Genomic DNA, 22325 nt, shown 5'->3' on the forward strand with positions numbered 1-22325 from the left:
GAGCTTTTGGAGCTCAGAGCAGCTCTTTGTCTGCTTTGGAGGTCAGCAGAAAGGAAAGGCTGTCTTCAAATAGAGGTTGGCCCACTCAATAGTGGATGCCATCGCCTTGGCATACCAGTCTCAAGGCATGCGTGCCGCCTCGGAATAAGGGCTCACTCGGAGCATTGCCTCCTCCTGGGTGTTGATGCGCAACGCTTCTTTGGCAGACATCTGCAGAGCTGTGGGCTGGGCGACACCTAATACCTTTACGAGATTCTACAATCTCTGGGTGGAGCGGGTTTCTTCCCATGTGTTGGTTGAAAATAGGTGATGTGCAGGAAGGCTGGCTCAGTGTCATGCTTGCAGTGCTACTCCCCTCTAAAGGGGTGATACGATCACCTTCTTTACTCTCCAGGTGAGTTCCCCAACTTGTGAATCCTGGGTTGAGTTTCCTCCAAGAATCCTTCGGCAGTCAGACGTGGCCCAGTACGTGAGATTCATACCTGGTCGGTCAGCCCCTGTACTGGGCTGATCCAACCAGTTGTGGCTGAATATGGTAAAACAGCAGCTATCGACCTACCCCATGGAAAGTTCTGTCCTTCCGTCTCACAAGGTACAGAGGTCTGTTCGACTTGGTTCGACATGGGGTGCTGGGAAGGGTCACTGGTTGTGGCGCTTTCCATAGGGACCCCATAATGTTAGTATCAACGTAACGTCAAACGTGACTGACTGAAAGGGAATGTCTCCGTTACTAGTGTAACCCTTGTTCCCTGAAGGAGTGAAGGAGGGAATGGCCACTCCTGCCACAACCCTGTAACACCTGCTGAATGCTGGGATCCCATCTCTCGGATTGGCCTGCAAATCTCACTTGCTAATCTTCATTGGCCTGTTTTCTTACTATCCGAAGGTGATTGAGCTCACAAGTGAGACCCCATAACTTCAGTTTCGACGTAATCGGTTACAAGAGTAACTAAGATGTCGTTTCTTTCCAAATTTCAAAATGATATGTATGGTGCAAATCTAACACTATAGCTACAGAGAGGCTGCTATTCAGGACTAAATTTAAATCTTAATAAAATTATAATGAATAAAACTAACTGAGTTGTTCACTTAGCCAGTAAACTTTGGTATGTTTGTCACTGACATAAAATTGGTAGTTACATCAGTATGGCAAGATTTGAATCAACGTGAAATTGTTGCCAAAATGACTCTACATGCTCATAAAGTAAAAAAAAAAAGGCTGGACCAGAAGGCAAGAGAGTTGTGCTTTATTACCACAGTATTTTCAGACTTAAGGTGAGTCAGCGCTTGGTGGTCAGCAGAAGGTTTGTCTTTGATGAGAACATGATGGCCTTGCCAGAGCCTGTTCATGGCGGCACAGCTGCTCTCATAAAATGTTTTGATAGCCTTAATAAGCGGGCAGCACTATGTGCTGCGTTTTACCGTGATTAAATCCAATCAGTCCATGTGCTGTAAACGGTTTCTTCTGACTTTACCCTCCACAACCCTGTTTCGATAACAGCTCATCACACAGACACTGTATATAAGGGTCATTCTTCGGTTAGTGGCATGTTTGACTACTTGGAATCATATATGTTAACACATTTATAAAATGTTCTAAAATATAGATCTGATGGGGCCTTGAAATTGGGAACCAAAATATATAACAGTTTAACTAGCAGTCAACTGACTTAAACAATATATATATATTAGAAATGTAATTAATTTCACAATGTTTACAATAATCATCCGGTAACTTTACCACATTTTATATATATATTGAATGTATCTACAAAAAAATTCTCAAATTTGGTAATTAAAAATGTGGTAAAGTTACCGGATGATTATTGTAAACATTGTGAAATTAATTACATTTCTAATCTCTCTTCTTATTTCCATGGTAACTTGATGTAAGCTTCTTTTTTTTTAATGCAATTTTTCTCTCAAACATTTGGCATGATGATAATTACAGGAGTATTGGAGACAGTGATACTCTGCTATAAAACAATAACAAACACAACATATATTGAAGACATGATTTTTAGTGGCAAGTAGAATTTTCATGATTGTAACAATTTTTGTTTGCTAGAGAAGTTAATTAAAAGTTATTCTCAGAATTTTGGCTCTTAAAAATTAAGAGAATGAATTAATTATTTTTTAATTCATTAAAGGTATTGCGGAGGATCTTTCCAAATTTTAGATAAGACCCGCCCTCTCCACTTTTTGAAAAGTTTGATTGATTCACCAGAATGATTGACAATTAGGAGGACCAATAGTTTAGACTACCCACCAGGAAGTAAAACATCCTCCGCTATACCTTTAATTATTAATGAAGTTTCAAAATATAACTTTTAAAATCTAAATACATTAACTTGTTTGAAGATCATTAATTTAAGAACTTATTGTTAAATCATTGAATACATCTTTGAATATGATATTCAAAAAAGCCTTGTCATAAATATAAAAAAATATACAATGACATTTATACACATTATATTCTTATCGGTTAGTACGACCAAAGCCAAATTCCTATTAAGTGCAACTTCATCAATAAACGCTTCTATGATCAGCACATGTTTGAAAGAGCTTGATCATTCTGAACAAACTCCTTCTGTTTCCTTTTACAGTGACTGGACAAATATCAGCTCTGTAGCTGTTGACTGGACTCCAGTGAGTGGTCTGTGTATCCCCAGCTCTGGATGTCATAGTGAGTGATCGTTACTGAACTGCCCTAATTGTTTAATTAGGTTGGGGCGGATGAGATGTGACAGCTGCAGGGTGATTCATGTTTACGAGTTTCCCGCTGCCATGATGGCCTGTCGTTGGGTGCAAGGAGTGATGAGGCCTTTGGCAGGCGAGCTGGCATCTGTCGTCCATGTCATGGGTAATTGAAGAGAGGCCTTACAATCACTGCCGGCTCCACGGCAGCGCTACACCTTAATATTTGTCTCTTTTTCTTTAACCATCTCTCTCTCTCTCTTAACCATCTCTCTCTCTCTCTCTTTAATCACATCTGACTGACAACTGTCAGGTGTGCATGCTTTTACATAGTCTTTATCTGATTTCTTTGCTGCTTGAACAGTGTTAAAGTTCTCGCTCAATCACCTTTGGTTTCATTATTCTCCATAAGTGTCCAACTGTGCTTATGACTCCTTTCATTTTCTTCCTCACTAATATCTTGTTAGTTTTGTTATGTATTAATACAGTTTGGAAGGATTTTTTTTAATTTAATTCCTTACAAACTATATTAATACATAACATGAACATGCCCATCAAAGATATCAGTGATACATATCATTAAACCTAATATAGCTGGTGATGACAAAAATATATTCTCAGGTTTAATGACATTCATCGCTGTCATCTTTCACGAGTTCACACTTACATCAAATTAAACAGAGTACAGATTATGCATATTTGGCGTGCTCTCCGGAGGGACAGCTCCGAGGTCGGAATTTTTGCCCGAACCCAGAGTACTAACCGCCAGACTAAAGACCCCCCAAAAACGCAGAGATTTTCCTATTCTTCTTTTGCCGGGCGGACGGGGCCCTGCTAGCCCACGAACGGGGATCAGCCATAATTTGGAACAACCAGTCGTGAGGGCTCGCGCAGCTTCTTGACGGGCGAGCCCTACCAGCCGATGAATGAGGAGCAGCGTGATTTAAGCCGTCTGACCAGGAGGGCCCATGTTGCCTCTGACAGGAGCAGCTCACAGCACCGGGTGGACGGGCCCTACTGGCTGACGAATGAGGAGCAGAAAGATTTGGAAATGCCCGATCGGGAGGGCTCACGCTGCTTCCTGACGGGAGCAGCTCACGGCATCAGACGGGTGAGCTCTGTTGACCGATGGGCGGGGAGCAGCGAGATCAAAGACAGCTGATCGAGAGGGCCCATGTAGCCTCCGACGGGAGCATCTCACGTCCACTGGGAGACTAATGCTCGCTGGACGGAGAAAGAGGAAAAATAGATGTATGCTACGTCCGCTGGGAGACCAATGCTCACGGGACGGAGAACTGGTTGGTCCTGATATAGCTTTGGAAAGCATCTAAGGACTACAGTATCTTCCAAGAGCTTAGATCTGCCAATCTACGCATGGCGTAGAGCGTGCGGGCAGTATTGAGGGGCTGGTAACTGGTGCGAAGGGTATGAATACATTTGGTGAGGATTTATAGCGTTATAGGTTGTCTGGTGTCAGGGCGGGTGGGCTGGAATCATTGAATCTCTTTGATCAGGAGGGAGGTTTGTAAATTATTTATCTCTGGGGAGGGGGCGCCATAAATCAACTTGTGGAAAAATTGGAGGCAGCTAAGGTAGCCTTTGATGGACTTTACTTGGAGGCCCTTAACGCTGTTGAGATGGCAGATGAATGAGGTGATTGAAAGGAGAGAAAAATTGAGGAACTGCATGTTATATGCAAAGTGGAATCCTTTGAAACATCTCCATGCTGTCACATAGGATTGGAAGGTTGTGGGGGAAACTGCTTGGAGGATAGTGTCGAGTATGCGTCAAGTAGGGGATTTAACGGGTGAGTTACGGGAATATTAATTCTGTGTAACGACTGAGACAAGTCAGACACAAGTATTTGTTATAGGTTAACAAATGATATTTAGAACTCACTCTGGGATCTGTGGCCCCATCCCCCCAAACAGGGCAAGAAGGTCTTAGTTACCATGACCACGATCAGATAAGTTGGTTTTATGACTCTTAGCAATGTGAACAGGGCCCCTGCTCACAAGACCTACAGACATCAGAACAGACTTTCCTGCATTCATTTATCGATGAACTGATTAACATGAAATTAACATGCATTCCAAAGTTAGCCAGAGACGGAGCTCCTGTTTGAGCGGAGGAGATGACACTGCTGTGGCAGTGTAAGAAGCGAGTGGGATCCTGCGGGACTGGTGGGGAAGGTAGATATGGTGAGCTTGTACGTTTAGAGGTTTAGAGTGGCCTTGCAGGATTTTATGCATTTGAAGTTTAAGTGGCCGAGCAAAGATAGCAGTTCACGTTTAGGACAGTTTAAAATGTCTGGGAAAGTGGGTGAGACCAGAAATATCCTTTGATTTCTCCTTGTGCACTGCAGCCTGGAAATTAACTATCCAAGTTAATGCCAAGAATTCAATGGATATGGCTAGACCCATGGTTTATCCTGAGCGATTGGAATCCAAAGCTCAGTGGAAACCGTGCGGGGCTGAGAGATCGATTGCTAAATAATTTGTATTTATTTTAAGTGAATACATGAGAAGCCTAAACGATTTATAACCTGATATTCACCTCTGACGCAACATTTTGATACTGTCAATAAAATCTGATTTAGATGACCGTTTGTTCCTTTATCTGTTGCTGGTTCATTTATTTTCAAAAGAGACTCACTTATGGTGAAAGACAGAGTTCTTCATAGAATGTGCACCTTCAATTTATCCAATTGTGTTTGACAATCACTGATTACTAAACTTTGCCTGGAAACACTGCTTGTATGATTTTTTTTATTGATTTTTTTTATCTTCATCATTTCTATGTTTATGGGTCACATAACCTGCCGATTTTGTTGATTCACTCACGGACTTGAACCGGCAGAGGTTGAGAGTGTGGGCTGGCCGGGAATGAAACTGCGGCGCGGCTCACTGAGGGCCTGCTGCGACGGCCTGACGCTGGAGGAAGGGCCGTTCCTTCGCGTGAAGAGGGCGGCATTGCCTGAGATATGAGCAGCTAACACAAATACGTAACTGCAACGTAATCTGGTGACCAAACTTACGTCGTGGCAACCGGAAAAGTGAAATTCCCATATACGTTGCTACAACGTAACTTTGTGACGTTACCCGTTAGTAAGCACAACGCTGTGACAACGTAACTTTACAGACATGTAAGATACATGCGACGTCGAGACTACGTTGTCAGTTGGTAAGTCATGAAATTACCAAAACGTCACGTAGTTGGGACGTAGTTGGTTATTTTGTTACCTTAGGAGACCGCACTGACGACGTTGTCAGTTGGTAATTTGATGGTAATAAAATTACAGACATGCGACGTCGAGACTACGTTGTCAGTTGGCAAGTCATGAAATTATCAAAAAGTACGAATAAATTACGTAACTGCGACGTCGTGTGTTAGCTGGGATGGTGCTCGGCGAATTATTGAATGGTCCGGTTTAGAGAAATACGCGGAATTAGACCGCAGATGGTGAGAACCCGTTTGTTTGGCCTGACGCCCGCGAGATAACACCAGAGAATTGCGGCAAAGATTCCTGAAGGACGAAATTGTTCATCGGACGGCTAGCTCGTTTCAGACACGTTAGGAAGCCAGGGTGGAGCCAAATGCTGTTAAACTGTCAACAAACTGAGGTAAGTCTGCTGTATCTACACCTCTTAACTCGTTGATTGGGTTGATTAACTGAATGTGCTCCGATCGTGTTTAATTAGTTTCGATTATCTGAATGTGCTCCACAGGTGTTTAATTGGGTTTAATTATCTGAACGTGCTCCTCCCGAACTTTGTTAATAAAACATAATTTGATGGGCATATTCATTTTGAAAGTTATGTTATTTGCATACTATTTCATAATATTTACTTGGATATTTTCTCATTGTAGCCAAAATCTTCAAGATTTAACACCAGCACAGAGAGTTGAGTAGGCTAGGCCTATTTGCTTAATGCAAAATCATCTGGAGGTTATACCAATTCTGTGAATGATGACATTTTAGTGCTGGCGCAACAAACTTTGAGTTGAAGACAAATTCTATAAATAAGACCATGTGGGTGAGAAGAATATCACACGTAAAGTGCCACTGAGATAATATAATGTTAAAATACTCCTTCTCTTTATGGATTTCTATAACAGCTGGGCAGTAATTGAGGTCACAGTAACAGAACTATATCTGATTTTATTTAAATAGAAAGACCAGGGGTTTTGTGCAAAGTTTCTTCATTTAAAAGTTTACATAAATAAAAATAAAAATTCTTTGGCCACATTCAAAATGATCTAATTATAATTATCACAATTAAATAAAACACAATCAAATTTTCACATTTAATTAAATGTGTTACTTGCTATTTCTTTGTAATTAATTGTGAAATTTACAAGCAATTTCTGAGAGAAAACTCTTTCTACACCAATGTTTTTTCAGTGACACAGCCTACCCATTTTACAAATTACAGCCATGAGTGTTATTCTGCTGCAGGTTGTCAAGAAATAATAGGGGGAAAAGAAACAACTCACTTTAGATCAATAGATACAAAAAGAACTGTAAGTGTGAGTAATGATGTTCTGACATGATGCTTTCATTGCACAATTTTCTCATGAATCTTTTGTTGTTGGTTCCATGATACAGCCTTTAATTGACAAATTGAACATTTGAACTCCACAAATTACTTTTGAGGCTAGAAACAAAGCTCACAGGAATTACAAAGTTGTAAACCAAATATATTGACCTTGGTGAAAGAGGATTCGGCATTATTGTTGTTTCCTTGTGCACACCAATATTACATATAAAAAGAATCAAAACAGGAGGATGGGGGAAGGGGTCATGAGCAAAGAGTCAAATAATAGAGTGGTCTCTGAGGAACCTGTAGGTAAACACTTCGAAACATGCATCGCATTGATCGCAGCATGATGCATAGTGTGAGATTTACAGACTGGAACTGTATATTACTGCTATAATAGCCATGGGCTAAAGCAGACACCCCTCTGAATGCTGACTGTACTAAATCACTCAACTCATTGAATTAAACCGCACATCATCCACTGTCCACTTGAATACTTCTTTTTATGTCAAAGATGTGATGCTTTTTTTCCATCTATTAATTTATTCAAAAATACATTAAAAATGAAAGGACTTGAAAATTCCTTTTTATGATGACATATTACATGCAACAAACAAACAAAAAATGACATCATAGAGAGGGCCCCAGCAGACCGTGTCTCAAGTTCAATAATTCTCATAAAATATCACATAACATTTTACAAGGCAAGGTTAGTTCAGGTTGTAAAATGCCAAACCATGTTTTCACTACGGTACGCCTATAATAAGTGTTTATATTCAGACTATTTTAGACAGGGCGGGCCGACAACCTCTGCGGAGATGCCCAGTAGGCTACCTGCGTGACTCATCATATATAGAAACAGAGAGAAGTACACTGTTAGACTTTTCTGTAATTTCTACAGTTATTTACTTTAAATCCCCCAGTATTATACTGCTATTTCTCTTTACAGTAAATAACTGTGATTCCAATTGCATCATGGGAATTTTCTGTGACGTCTAACACCACATACAGAGACTTACTGTATTTTTTAAATTTGCTGTATACTACTGTATTTGACGTAACTGCCTCTCTGGCTGGCACCATTCCACCGTGCTTTTTATTTCCTAATTTTTGCCTTACACCACGTGTCTACAACGCTATAATAGCCAGAGGCTGTCTATATTGGACACATTGAAGCGACCGGACCTTTAAATGCAAACCTGTTTATCCCTTGTAAGAACTAGTGCGAGCGCTTGGACTCGTATCGGACTACGTCTGAAATATAACGGCCGCGGCGCATCACTACACTGTCTGGGATTTGTCGTGTCGCGTCAGACAGACATCCAGTGTAGGTAATGGGGTCTGTCTTTTGTTGGATCGCGACGTTCGTGTCTGGCCCGGGGAAGAGACGGAATTCACTTCACCGAGAGAGAGATCAGCAAGCAAGGTAAAAAAAAAAAAAAACATTCTGTGTATGTTGACAGGATTGTGCCCAGTTTAACGTATGTAATAACGTTAACGTTAGCCTAACGTTACTCGTCGTCAACATGGCGGTAACGAACTTTACCATGGTAAACTGAGCTAACGTTTCATTTTACACACTTTGTTAGATTATTGAATTGTCGAGTTAAAATATGCCAACGAGCAACGCGTTTACATTAACAATAAATGTGAATAAACTAATGTGAAATTCTGTTTATATCCTAATGTTGGCCTACTGATGAGAACCTTTATAGTTTTAGCATTAGTTTGCAAACTATACCATATTATAGTTTATTTTTATTTTTATGGAATTTAATATTTACTTCCATTTTTGTGTTTAAAGGCAACTGCAACAAAGCGCCAATTCGCGCCAGTGACTTAGCAAGATTCCAGAGGTAAGCCAGCCCATTTGTGATATATTTTGAGATAAGTTTGCTGAAATGATTAGCATACACTATGTGAAAATTGCTTTTGAGCCACTGGTGCAGACTAGGTAGCTAACAATATCTTATAAAATCTCTATAAAATTGGCTAACTTTATATCAAATAAGTGACCTTTGCATTATGTCTAACTTTATTACACAGCAAATGAACCAATCAGAAGATGGACCATTGTCTTTGTTCAGTCTCACCAGATTAAATGTATCCAGGTAAGCACTGCAGTAAAACTCTCACTAATTCATTCAGACCAAATCTAGCATTCTAAACAACTTAAGTTTATATTTTTGCATTATTTTTATATTTTATTAGCCAGCGACTCTACCATTGCAGTTCCACCTGACTAGGAAGGTCCTAATATCAGCGCACAGGTGGGTTAACTACTGTAGGAAGGAGAACGATCATCACACAGTGATTTCTTGCATGTATCTTACTGTGTATTTGTCTCAAACAGGTACTCCTTCACTGCAGACAAGCTGAAATGGGCTAAAATCATCTATTTCAGTCGTTCAACTTTCTTTCTATGCATCTCAGCATTTTTGGACAGAATTTAGGATTTGTAAGTATTAAAATTTAATCTGGCATAATTTAATTTAGTTCTTTTGTATGCTATTTATTGACAAAAGCTGTTTACAAATATATATTAAGTTTTTGTGAAAATAATAATAAAAATTAACAAAAAAGGAGGTTAAAAATAATGTGACACTAATATTCTCTCTCTCTCTCTCTCTCTCATATAGTTTTGGAACCGGGATCTCCTCTGAAGGACTGAGTACATTTGTGTTTGTGGGCACGCATGCAGACCAGGGAACACTCTGATGTTGTCAATCAAGTTCTGAACAGGAACCAATCTTTGGAGAAGTTCATTTATTCACAAAGGTGGACAAAAACATTGTGTTGGCTTTTTAAAGATTATTTTGATGATGACTTTTACTCCTATGCTGTAGAAAAGATGGAGTAGACAGTCAGACATTGATAATAATAATAAATGTTTCTTGAGCATCAAAGAGACTTCTTTCAAAAACATTACGCCACTTAAATACTTCTTTTGGCCACCAGTGTACATGAATCCAACACATTTTTGGAAATAAGTGAAATTATTTTCAAGGTGGGGTTATGTGTCTTGTATTGTGAAAAGAACTGTGTTTTGTCCTGTTTTGGACATTTCCTTTTTGAATGCTTAATGTATTTATATTCTGCAGTTTTATGAATGTAATGGTTGATATTTCATTATAATACTTGTATAAGCTAAACAACCAATGACTCTACATTCATTTAGTCAAATGCTAATGTTTTGTTTATGATTTTATGTATGTTTTCAAAAATGTTTGCAGTGAAGGACAGCACATAATGTGTTAATTTAACACGTTTACACATCTTTGTGCTAACCTCTCTGACATATTTACTTTGTTAAAATCATTAACACAATGAATGAGTTAAAATTAACACAAAAAATGTTGTCTCTAAACTTACCCATTAATGTGTAAAAATTTCACACATCATTTCCAGCATTGGCATGTTTATTTTGTGATATATATGAAATGTTTTAAATAAAAAAATGGTATTTTGTGATAACTTTGTCTAATTGGTTTGTATGAAAGTAGTACTTATGTAGGATAAAAATAAAATTAATCATATATCAAAATGATCAAATCTAATTTATATTTAGTACAAATAAAAATAATTACAGTAGTGTACTGATTAGCTTAGTTTTTACAGTAATGCACTGTACTGATTAGCTTCGTTTTTACAGTAATGCACTGTATTACACAAAACTGAAATACGGTTTGGTACTGTAACTCTTAATTACAGTAACTTACTGGCAACAGTGTTGCCAGTAAGTTACTGTAAAAAACCCTTGAAAAGTCTAACAGTGTAGCTACAATGCAGTTTTGTTTAATAACCGCTAGAGCGCAAAAAATTACATTGTGTACCTATATATGAAATAGTAGTGTGGTATGTTTGAATTTTTTTTTTAAGTTTAAATATGCATTACACAGATATAATAGTTATACTGTTGAAAAAAATTTCACTGTTTTAATTTGCGGCGCCAATAAGTAACTTAAAAAGGATCCGTGTTTCGATCTTACGTAACAAAGAGACCCGACTCAACAGACCTCAATTCCCCATGTTCTCCACTAATTAAAAGCTCATAATAGGTCAAACAAAGCATGTGCAATTGGAGTACGGTCAGACATGCTTCAAGGCACTAACCAGCATCCACTTACTGGCAAGTACTGGATATAAGCCAGCCTCAAGGGCCAACTGTTTTCTATAGAGATGGAATGTGGAAATTATGCTCATTTTAGGGTGCCATCTGTATTCAATTCTTACCCATTTATACTGATGCCAAATAAAAAAAAATAAAAAAAGCATAAATGGCCTTGGAGTTATAATTTCACTTACTGCACTGCAGTTGCATTTAACCCGTTTAAGTCTGTTGGAAAATAACCAAGGCTCTACCACTTTTTTTCCATGTAAAAATATTTTCTGGGTGATTCTTAATTCATACTGCCATGTATACTCACCTGCATGTGCATTGAATTGACTGCACCAATTGGTGGGACCACTAGGGGGAAACACTCACAGTTGTATTTACTCAAAGTAGGGCTGTCATATGAGATCAGATTTTTCACTACACGATTATCGTCGCCAAAAGAATTCATGATAACGCTATATTGCAATATCTAGACATTTTTTAATAAATGCTATCAGCCACTGCATTCAAAAGGAACAATTACATTTAATGGCAACTAGTTTGAAATAACTTTGTTCTGTAAACTGATGTGGCTTCTTATCATGGAATGAGGCAGAAATCATATTATTTTGTAGTATTCTATTCAGTGATTCAGTGACTGTTGCAATGGTGTGTTCATTCGCTTCATGTCTAATCAGTCTCTATTTGCATTTTAGTCAGCTACAGATATATCTGAATGTCTCTGTCCATATTAGGAATTTCCTGAAACAGCATGGGTGCTTCTCATTTCTTATATGTGCATCCTCATTTCCTTTCCCCTATTCCTTTCCTCAGTTTCAGCTCCGCCCCCGTAGGATGTGAGGGAAGAAAATGAGGACAGAGGAATCAAAGGAAATCGTATTTGTTCATTGGAATATTCTTGATCTCTGTTGAAGGTTGGTTATTTAAGAAAAAAAAAAGCAAGATGCCCTGTTTAAATATGTGAGATTTAAAGTTTATTGAAACTGCAAAGGTAAAGCATAAACTAAAATTATTGTGACAGATGTGAAGGGGAGGAGAATTTCTACGTGGGCCAGGTTTCTCGAAAATAAAGTCTTCCACAAAGGATACACCTGTGCATCCTCACTCAATGCTCCTCAAGCTTCTTCACTCCTCGTTCCTCGCGGTGCAGTCAGATAATTAAAATGTCCTTCAAGATGGCTTTCTTTGATTGGTGACAGGTGTCACAGACTAGAGGACAGTGGAGCAAGGAACAAGGAACAAGGAACAAGGAAGGATCAATGGACTACTTGCACCACCGAATTCTGTGACCCTAGTAGGCACTGTATTAAGATAATCCCAATCCTAATCCTAATCCTAACCCTACCATCACTACAGCGCCTACCAGGATCACAGAATTCGGAGGGTCACAAAACTCGGCACAACACCTGTAAAAGCCAGCGTTCAGCGCACCTACATACATGAAAACGCAGATTATTAATACGTTTTATGGCTGTCAATTGATTAAAACAATGAATCTTGTTCTCTGCAATAACATATATTTTTTTGAACCTGCTGAAATGTTCCTGTAAATATAATATTTGTCTAAAACTTGTCATTTTGAATAAAAAAAAATATATATTTCCCCACTAACCTGCAGCAGTCCAGTGCTTGTCTTCTCATTAACAGTGTTTGTCTTCTCATTAACAGTGTTTTTCTCTTACTGATCATATTTCATGCCTGTTGAGTTTTCATTTTTAAATGAATTTGACTGATAAAAAAAAGATTGCTTCTGTGCACTGGTGCTCTTATTCCAGTCTTTTAAAATATTTGAATGAATGAATGTACATTACGTGCCCTAAATAAATTTAACAACGTTAAATATTTAATTCATCTATCAAACTATCGCACACAGCATGGAGGAGAATGACAGTCACTTACTTTGAATATTAATTAAGAATTTTGGGCATAAACATGTAAATTATATACAGTAAAATAATTGACATTGAAAAATGACACAGAATAGTAATTATAATATTTAATACAAATAAATAAAGGTTTAAATTCAGCAGGTCTCACACACTTCAGCATCGCAATCACTAGTTTAGACGAACACTGACAACGTGTGGTGAAATAATCGCGTATGTTTAACAGCCACCGCTTTCTCAGATCGTCTTGGGTTGGGTTGGATTAAAACTTCATGTTCTGTTGAGTTTGGAAAATTCCTCACACAGTAATCATCAGAATATCTCTTCTCCTGTCTTTGAAAATGTCCAGATTTTTAAATCTTTTTGCGGACACTCATTTTAGGTGGAGTTTAGTCAACTAGGTGACTACAGCACATTGAAAATGTGTTTGAGTTGTACTATTTCAAAACAGAAGTGCGTCATTAAGCTCAGTGTAAGTAGTCCATTTGAGAATTGAGAAGCACCCCATAAGTTTTATTACTCCTATCCCAGACAGCAACATTGGCCCAGATCCAGCCCACATGTGGTACACGTGGAATCCACATGTACCAGATATGGCCCGGATCTGGGCCAATGTTGCTGTCTAGGATGAGTCTCACTTGTGGACTTTCTGTGCGAGGGCGCCCACCGGCATTAAGCATGAATAAAACATAAATTACTTGTAAGAGTTTAGCTTTCCATAATGCTCACATCACACAATTTTGGGTAAAAATAGAAGAAGAAAAAAAATACTGCTCTCTAAAGATATTTGAAGTAAACATATGATAATCCACAAGTTTGTATCTAAATGAGCACATTTTGGGGCTAAAAAGCCTGATGAATGTAAATATATTTACATCCATATATAAATATATTACTGCCACCTACTGTACTTGGGATGTCAACCAGACACTGGCGCAGGATTATTTACGTCATATTATCAAATGTGCACTATTCATTTTTAAATATCATGATTATCGTCAATACTGGTATCGCGACATCCCTAACTCAAAGAAGATGAAAATGCCAATAAAAACTCCAACTCTGACTGCAATGATGAAAGTGGAAACAACAAAAATACATATGCCAGGAGGTTGAGTATAAAAAATATTAAAATCTGTGCTGCCCCCTGCAGTCATAGCGCACGTGTCGAACAGGCAAAGGCAGTCGAAAAACTAATTATAACCTAGGTTTAAGATTTTCTTGAAGTATGTGACCACCAGTTGCTATATATGAAATAATCTTTGTGTGAAAAATAAAAAAAAAGAACTGCATAGTCTATTTTTATAAATTTCGTGTTCAAATAATTTTAATTATGCAAGACATCTGGGCACTATTGGGTTAAATGTATGTAATATGTTTCTAAGTACACATTCAGATTTAATGCATGAAGTATATAGTGAGGAATTTTTTATTCTTTTTTTGCTAGTCCATTAGAGAAACAGCATTATTCATTTGATCTATTAACAATGATTTGTAGGTCCACTTTAGCCAATCAAGCCCCCCTTTTTCTTTTTAATTGTGTAGCTATACAAGGTCCAAACCTGCCACTGCTGTGCCCCTTGCCCTATCTTGCAATGGCAGGAAATAATATTTCCTATCAGGAGAAAAAATGCCTGCCAAAGGTCAGAATTATCTGGAGTGTTGCCTAAAACAGCACCAAACAAACCAGAATGATCTTTTAATGCCCAAACACCCATCTGGTTACTTCCTACGTTGAACCAATGGCATCTGCGTGTTAAGGGTCTAATTTTTATTCTCTTAGTAATCATTTACAAGAATCATTACAATATATAGTAGATGAAAAAGTGCTGTTATTATTTATATTCCCAACGTGGGAGTAAGATTTGCTCCATTGATGAACATTTCCTGCTGACTGACCTTTAACTGGGTTCAGCAGAGCCTCGAAAGCTTTAAGCTGCTTTCACATGTCACGTGACTACTGTGTGTACACATTGTCCAGGCTTTCCTTTGACAACAACAACAGAGTTATTAAACCGTCTTCCTGTGAGGCTCTTAATCCTGTCATTTATCTCAGGTGCCGGGCAGGTCAAGATCAGTAACCTCAGCTGGACTTACACAATACAGCCGACTGACCTACATTTTAGGAACAATAGGGTGTGGTGCTAATCAGTTCATTTAGATATTACCACATCAAGCACATTTTATTGGTTACTTGACAATCAAGTTCTATTGTGTAGATTGTGTAAATTCATTCTAAATAAATTTGATCCTAAACTGAAAATTGTCACTGTGACACCTTCTTCTTCTTTAAAATCTATTGGCGGTTGGCATACCAATTTGGTGCATTACCGCCACCAACTGTTTGGGGTGTGGAGCTTCAATGCGGATTCAAATGCTAACATTATATATTTATATATATTTATATTTAATTTATAGGCTACATATATAAATATATATATATATATATAAACTTTTTTTTTTATTCTTGGCTGTTCTTAAATTCGATCAAATAAACCTGTTTCTTTTATATATCTCATGAGAGCTGGCCATGCTGATGGTTTTGATGTAGAAAAAGAAAGTAAACCCTCTACTGATAATTGTGTATAACCTAATTCTTTGACTTGTTCTAACAATATGGTTCTCTCTGTGCTGTATGCTTCACACTCTAGTAATACATGCTCTACAGTTTCTCTCTTGTCACAGTTAATGCATAGTCCTGTTGCATGTTTCCCTAAACGACTGAGATTATGATTGAGACCTGTATGTCCAATTCTTAACCTTGTGATCACCGTTTCTCCCCTTCGCTTCCAACCACCCTGCCTCCTTGTTGTCACTTGTTTCTGTACTTTATATAAAAAACGACCTTTGGTCTCCTTTTCCCATTGTCCTTGCCATAACCTATTGATTTCTATTTTAATGACACTTTTCCACTGTGACACCTGTCTTGGACTTTGTTTTGCCTTCTGTGTTTGTTTGTGCACCATGTGTTTTCTTGTTATCAGTTTCACCTGTTACCTGTCATCATCCTCATCAGTCACCATCACCGTGTGCACCTGTTGTCACTTAGTCTCGTCATTTGTCTGTGTATATAGTCTCCCTAGTTTCAGTTCTCCTTTGTAGGTTCTACGTCTTTACTGCTTGCTATGTTTGGTACGTGTCTTGTTCATAAATAATAAATATAGTTTAATCGTTATCTGTCGTCTTCCTGAATGTGCCTCACGCAGCCCAAGTGTGATAAAAATAGTCTACATTTTGCTAAATCAAATATTTAGTTCTCAAATAGAATGTTTTCCATTTTTGAAATTATAATGAAACAGCATGATCACAGAGCCATTCGACATCCAGTCATATTTTTGTGACATTAAATACTATTGGCCAATTTTCTAATCATCAGAATCAGAAAGAGATTTATTTAACAACTGCTTGCTTTCACACACCCAAACAATTAAGAAGAAACATTATTAAAATTAAAAAATAGTTTAAATTAAAAATGTGAAGTGTCACATAGGGATTTGTGAGAATGTCGGTTTAGATTTTTTCACTGTAAGTTGATTTGTTCTTTTAACTTCCAAAATGGTGCATTTAACTGTATTTTACTGTTAAATTACACAGAATATAAGGCTAGATCTATTACAGTTTTTCTCCGTATATAGTTTGGGAAGTTACTGTAAACCAATTAACAGGTTTTTACTGTTTTTTTAGAGTTAAAATTACAATAATTTTTTACTGTAAAAATAAACTAGAATAAAACATTTAAAAATGCAAATAAAAGTACAGAGAGGCACAGACACAAGATTATCTCTCTGAAAGGAATGGTACACTTGTAAATAAACATGACAGTTACATAGGAGAGTCAGGGAAAATATGGCTGCTGTGAATAAATCTACAATAAAACAATCACTCACATATCAAGATTAATTTACCGTGACCATTGCTTTGTGTGCAGCACTAAAACAATCCAAAAATATTCTGAATATTGAAAGAGGCATGAATGAAAGGCTGATGATTGACTCATTTGAAGTCATCTGTTTTCCTTTGTAAGAAATTATGTTGCCCTTTGGGAATAGAAGAGGCAAGGCATTTTATTTGGGTTTCCAAGTAATTATTGGAATTCTGCATTTACAAGTCACTTAGAATGGTTGTTGCCTGAGGCTTTGATGTTACTTTTTAATGTTATTATAATAATGATTTAAAATAATAATTTTCAAGAAAATGAATAGCTTGTTGACACACAAGACAAAACAGAGACAGAGAAAAATAAAAGAAAAAGGTCCACTGCATATAAATCAAATCAAGATCTCAAATCGAGACCCGTTCATAGCATCCCAAGATGCTGGATCCTCAGACTCCTCATAGTATGTAAACAGTCATTTTATAACACATCTACCAAAATAGTAAAAACAAGAAGAAATCCTCCCATGCCTCTTTAAGCCCATTATACAGTTTCACAGTCTTATTAACCTCGCTGCTGCTCGTTACTCTTGCATCTGTTGCTGTGTCTGCAACAGACATAATACATTGCTCATCCACAAGAGTCCTTTTTTTAAAGTGAAACGCTTAAGATTACAGGGTGAGCGTTTACTCTATTCACACCAGTTCTTCTTTTTTGTGTGTTTTGAGGCGGAGGAAAAATTCAAACATTTACATTTGACAAATTAAACTAAAACCTTTGCTCAGAAATCAATGCAAATGTGATGCTGTTTAAATGCTACATTAAAGGCAATTTTTTATTCGTTCTCAGCGTAAAACAGGGATATTAGTACAAAATTACTGAGGATAGAGGGTACAGTATCCATTATATTTTGTTACAAGTAGGGATGCACGATGTATCGGCCCCTATATCGGCCGATATATGTTCTGTTTTAATGTTATCGGCTTAATAAAATAATGGATTATTTCCTTCAGCTGAGACACTTCAGAAGCGCACTGTTTGCCATGATGGTTTTGAATCGCTTCAAATATGATTGGAATCACTTCAAAGCAGGAAAATACAGTTAAGTGCAACGTGTAGCGCAAGTCTAACATATAAGTTACATAAAATTATAATGAGAACATCATTATAATTGAGGGAAATGGATTTTAATGGTGATACTTTTGTTTTTCAAAAATAAAGATGAAAAACCGCACTCTCAAGTCTCAAGTCGCGGTTTTTCATCTTGGTTTTTCATCTTTATTTTTGATAAACGTCTTTATTACTCGCACCCATATATTATTTTGGGAGTTGAGCGCGCCTGCTCTTGATACTTTTGTTTTTGTTATCAGGCTCTCAAAAATTATATACAAATTTGGATTTTGATTTATTGGCCAATATATCGGTTATCGGCTTTCAAATTTAAAGAATCAGTATCGGCCAAAATTTTCACATCGGTGCATCCCTAGTTCCTATATCTTGAAAGGGCCCATCATATACAGCTGCCTGCGATTGAGATATGCATTTGTCAAACAGTGCTATTATTTTTAACTAAAATTAATACTAAAACTATTAAACATTTTTGTTAACTGAAATAAAGCTGAAATAAAATAAAAGCTAAACATTAGATGAAAAACCTAAACTAGAAACAATTAAACGAAAATTTGAAATGTTGCTTAGGAAACTAACTGAAATAAGTTGTTGAAGTTCTAATTAAACTGAAATGAAATAATGAATTAATATTTATTAAGTTAAATAGACATTTTAAAATTTAAACAATACTAGACAATAGTAGTTATTCCAAAAACTGAAAATGCTATTCAAAATATAAATTTATACTATATACTATTATTTTAAGTATTTCAAATACTAAAATAACACTTCATAGCAGACGTATCATAAAAGTTGGAAAACTGGCAAAGTATGAAACCATGTAAAAAAAATGTAAGGAAAGTGGTCACTATTAGTTAAAAAAATTATGATACAGTACAAAGAAAACTTACATGGCAATAAACAGTTTTAAAAAGCATGTACATAACTGCCTATTATTGATTTATCAGGAAGATGTTTTCTATGAAAAGAAATAGCCATCATTAACGTTAGAGGGGGGTTTAATGAAAGAAAAATATATCTGTAGTCTGTTGATGTCTATCTGTCAATAATAATGTCTCTATCTGTCTGTCTATCAAGAGTATACACCAGCAAAAAAAGAGACAAAAATAAGAACTGCAAACTGACCTTTCATGTAGTAGACTGACCATTTCACCAGATCCAACACCACATTATTATTGTTCAAGACTAAAACGGGCTGTTGCCATGGTGTCCCACGAGCCACCGTGGAGTCAACTGGTGGGTGGATGGTGATTCCTTGTTCCTGAAATAGCTGCTTAATTGTTTAAACAGATAACTGGTGATCTGGCGCTGTGCCACGAGCATGCCTCTCGGGTGCCCACCTGGGACGTGTGGACGGCACAAACAGTCTACACCGCTGGGAGTGAATGAGTACATCAGCTAAAACGGCACATCTTCCATTCTGCCATTCACTGGGCCAGCACGTGTTAATTGCCTTCTTTTCAGTCAGGTTGTGAGTTCATTTTAAATGGAATTAAAGCTAATAAGAGGTTCAAATTAAGGGGGTTTGTGCTGGTGGGATATAATTTTTCATTTGAGCTCTTAGAAGATCAGATAATGGTGATGGTGAAAGGTTGGTTTTGTACTTGTGCTTGCTTTAAAGTGACTGCATTGTTTTTGAATTGTCTTTTGAAAGGAGCAGGTCTGGTGCAGGAGGAGACTAGGGATTGAGGGGTAAAATGAGCCATGAATTAGTCACTGCATTGAATTGTGAATTATGATAAAATAGACACAAAAAGTGATTTCACGTGCTTATTGCGATGTCATCACTTTCCCTTGGCAAGAGAATCCAAACTATGACAATTTCACTAAAGTTAATACTTTAAATGGCAGACAGGGACAGCAAAGTAAGACATGTTTGCATATGTTATATGTTGCTGGATAAAATATCTTTGGATTCATTCGAATTCAAAGATGCCCTTGACTTATCTAACATAACTTTCAATAATTAAAGAACAAATACCATGTTCCGTCATGAAACTCTAGATGGCACAGGCCGATGGGTCCTTACATTGTTAAAGCGTATAATGCAACCTAGAGTCTTTTTGTTAATCTACCCGAGGCAAACTTTCGTTTAAAAGCATAATTAGAATGGAAACGCCACTTTTAAGTTTGACCGTATTTTTGGTTTCGGTCAAATTGCCTTTTGAATGGTAGTGCTAAGGACACGACTATGATAGCATCAAAATCGCTATTTTTAAAACACTAAGAAGGCTCGACACAACATGAAACCTTGGTCGAAGTATCACCAGGGGCTCTACACATGAACTCGAGCATTGAGAACATTGTTTGTGTACACAGAGTTTACTAAAAAGAAAGATTTTGAACAACTCACTGAAGCTGTTGTTGTTTCCGTCCACTGGCATTTTGTCAGTCAAAAATAGTCCATCTTCGAATGCGAATGAACTGACTATGAATTTTTGTATTGTTTCTTATATGAGGATCCTTTTTCAAATACAAGGTCAATATTGATTTTCACTAACGACAAAACAACAAATTATCCGTGAATTTATATGGAACTAAGCTTTAGGAGCTTTCCATCTTTACTCTCCTCTCGATTACGTTGCATTCGGAGATCGACTATTTTTGACTGACAAAATGCCGGCGGACGGAAACAACAACAGGCAAATGGCATATTTAAACTCTTTTTTTGTGAAAAAAAGTAGTCATGCCTTAAAATAGCTTAAATGTAAATCTACACCCTTGCTTCATTTAGTATATGAATATGCTAATTGGCCCCGCCTCCACTCACGCCAGCTCACAGATTTACTCGGCCAACTTACTGAGGTAAACGCTGCACAATGGTATCGCTCTTTATAATGTCGGACTCATAACGGTAATTAATATGATTAGCCTTTTGTTTGACTATGTTAGCTAATGTTACACAAACTATGTTCCCATTCGCATCTCAGTCTCCCTTCTAACAATCGTCAGAAACGCGTTTAACAACTCAGAACGGCAATGGAGAAAGGCATTTAGTTCATCGTAACATCGTAATATACATCATAAACGCGTTATATTGCTAAATCTACCGGATTTTTCATATCAACAAAAAAATATACCGGGATAACCTGGCATCTCTCCAGACTCCCCTACTAGTTTGCGGTTTAATTATATTCTAAAGCCAGCCGGCACGTTTACGGGATTGGTAACAAGGTAGTTTGTGATGTCAGAAACACTAGCAATTTCCACCTCCACCTTCCCCAGGTCCAACCGTATACTGTAGATCTGTCATGGCCAATTTTACATAGGCTATTTGTGCAACAGCAGCAACATGTCTTACTTGCTCACAATAGCGTGTCTCTTTATGTAGGCAGTAGCAAGCTCTTTACTTGCTCTGAAGCAGTAGCAATATCAGAAGCAGCGTAGCAGATCTATTCCGCCAAGACCAAATGCATTAACCCTTAAATGCATGAATGTTTCGCCAATCATTATTACATAGTCGGGTTTTTAGCGACCCGGATCTATATCTAACACGGATGGATCTCTACCTGTCACGATTATATAAAACTCAACTGAATAAAAGAATAAGAATAAAATAAAGCATATTTTGTTAACTTTTGGAGCTTGTAAGCTTTCCGTTTGAGCAGATGTTTTATCATCACGGTCCTCGTCAGAGCTCATTTTCCAGTACATTCAGCATTCAGTATCAGACATTGCCACCTTGTGGAACAAAGGTGAATTGCACTTATTCAGTCATCAAAGATTAAATTATTGTTGTGCAGAAAAAAATATAATTGCACTGTTACACACCTCGGGTGGTTAGTGACCCTATAGAAGTTTTACAAAAAAAAGAATAGTAAAACTTTTATTTAATAATAAAATAAAATAATAATAGGCATTCTTTTATAATTTTATAATGTTTTTCTTGTTGTATTGTTTATAATGAAGTGATTGAGGAATACTAGGAAGGTTGATGTCTAACTTAAAAAAATGAATGAGGAGGAGGGTAGAGAATGACGTCCCGGGTCACTAAAGACCCGAAGTATGCGTTTACAGGTTAACATTATCATATCCATTTTCATGCTAAACTCTTCCGAGAGTTGTCATGATAGAACTTA

The 22325-nt window shown here is 37.3% G+C and overlaps 1 long non-coding RNA gene across 2 annotated transcripts; it reads left to right on the top strand.

Moving 5' to 3' along the window:
• Nucleotides 1-8243: 8243 nt before the first annotated feature.
• Nucleotides 8244-10659, top strand: LOC309494076. Of its 2 annotated transcripts, XR_014204215.1 has the most exons (4): nt 8244-8664; nt 9043-9094; nt 9285-9696; nt 9878-10659. It is a non-coding gene; the product is annotated as an uncharacterized lncRNA (long non-coding RNA). The 2 variants fall into 2 exon arrangements; XR_014204214.1 differs by having other exon boundaries at nt 8244-9094.
• Nucleotides 10660-22325: the final 11666 nt, after the last annotated feature.

The sequence above is a fragment of the Leuciscus leuciscus genome, assembly GCF_965113295.1.
Source record: "Leuciscus leuciscus genome assembly, chromosome: 3".
Lineage (NCBI taxonomy): Eukaryota > Metazoa > Chordata > Actinopteri > Cypriniformes > Leuciscidae > Leuciscus > Leuciscus leuciscus.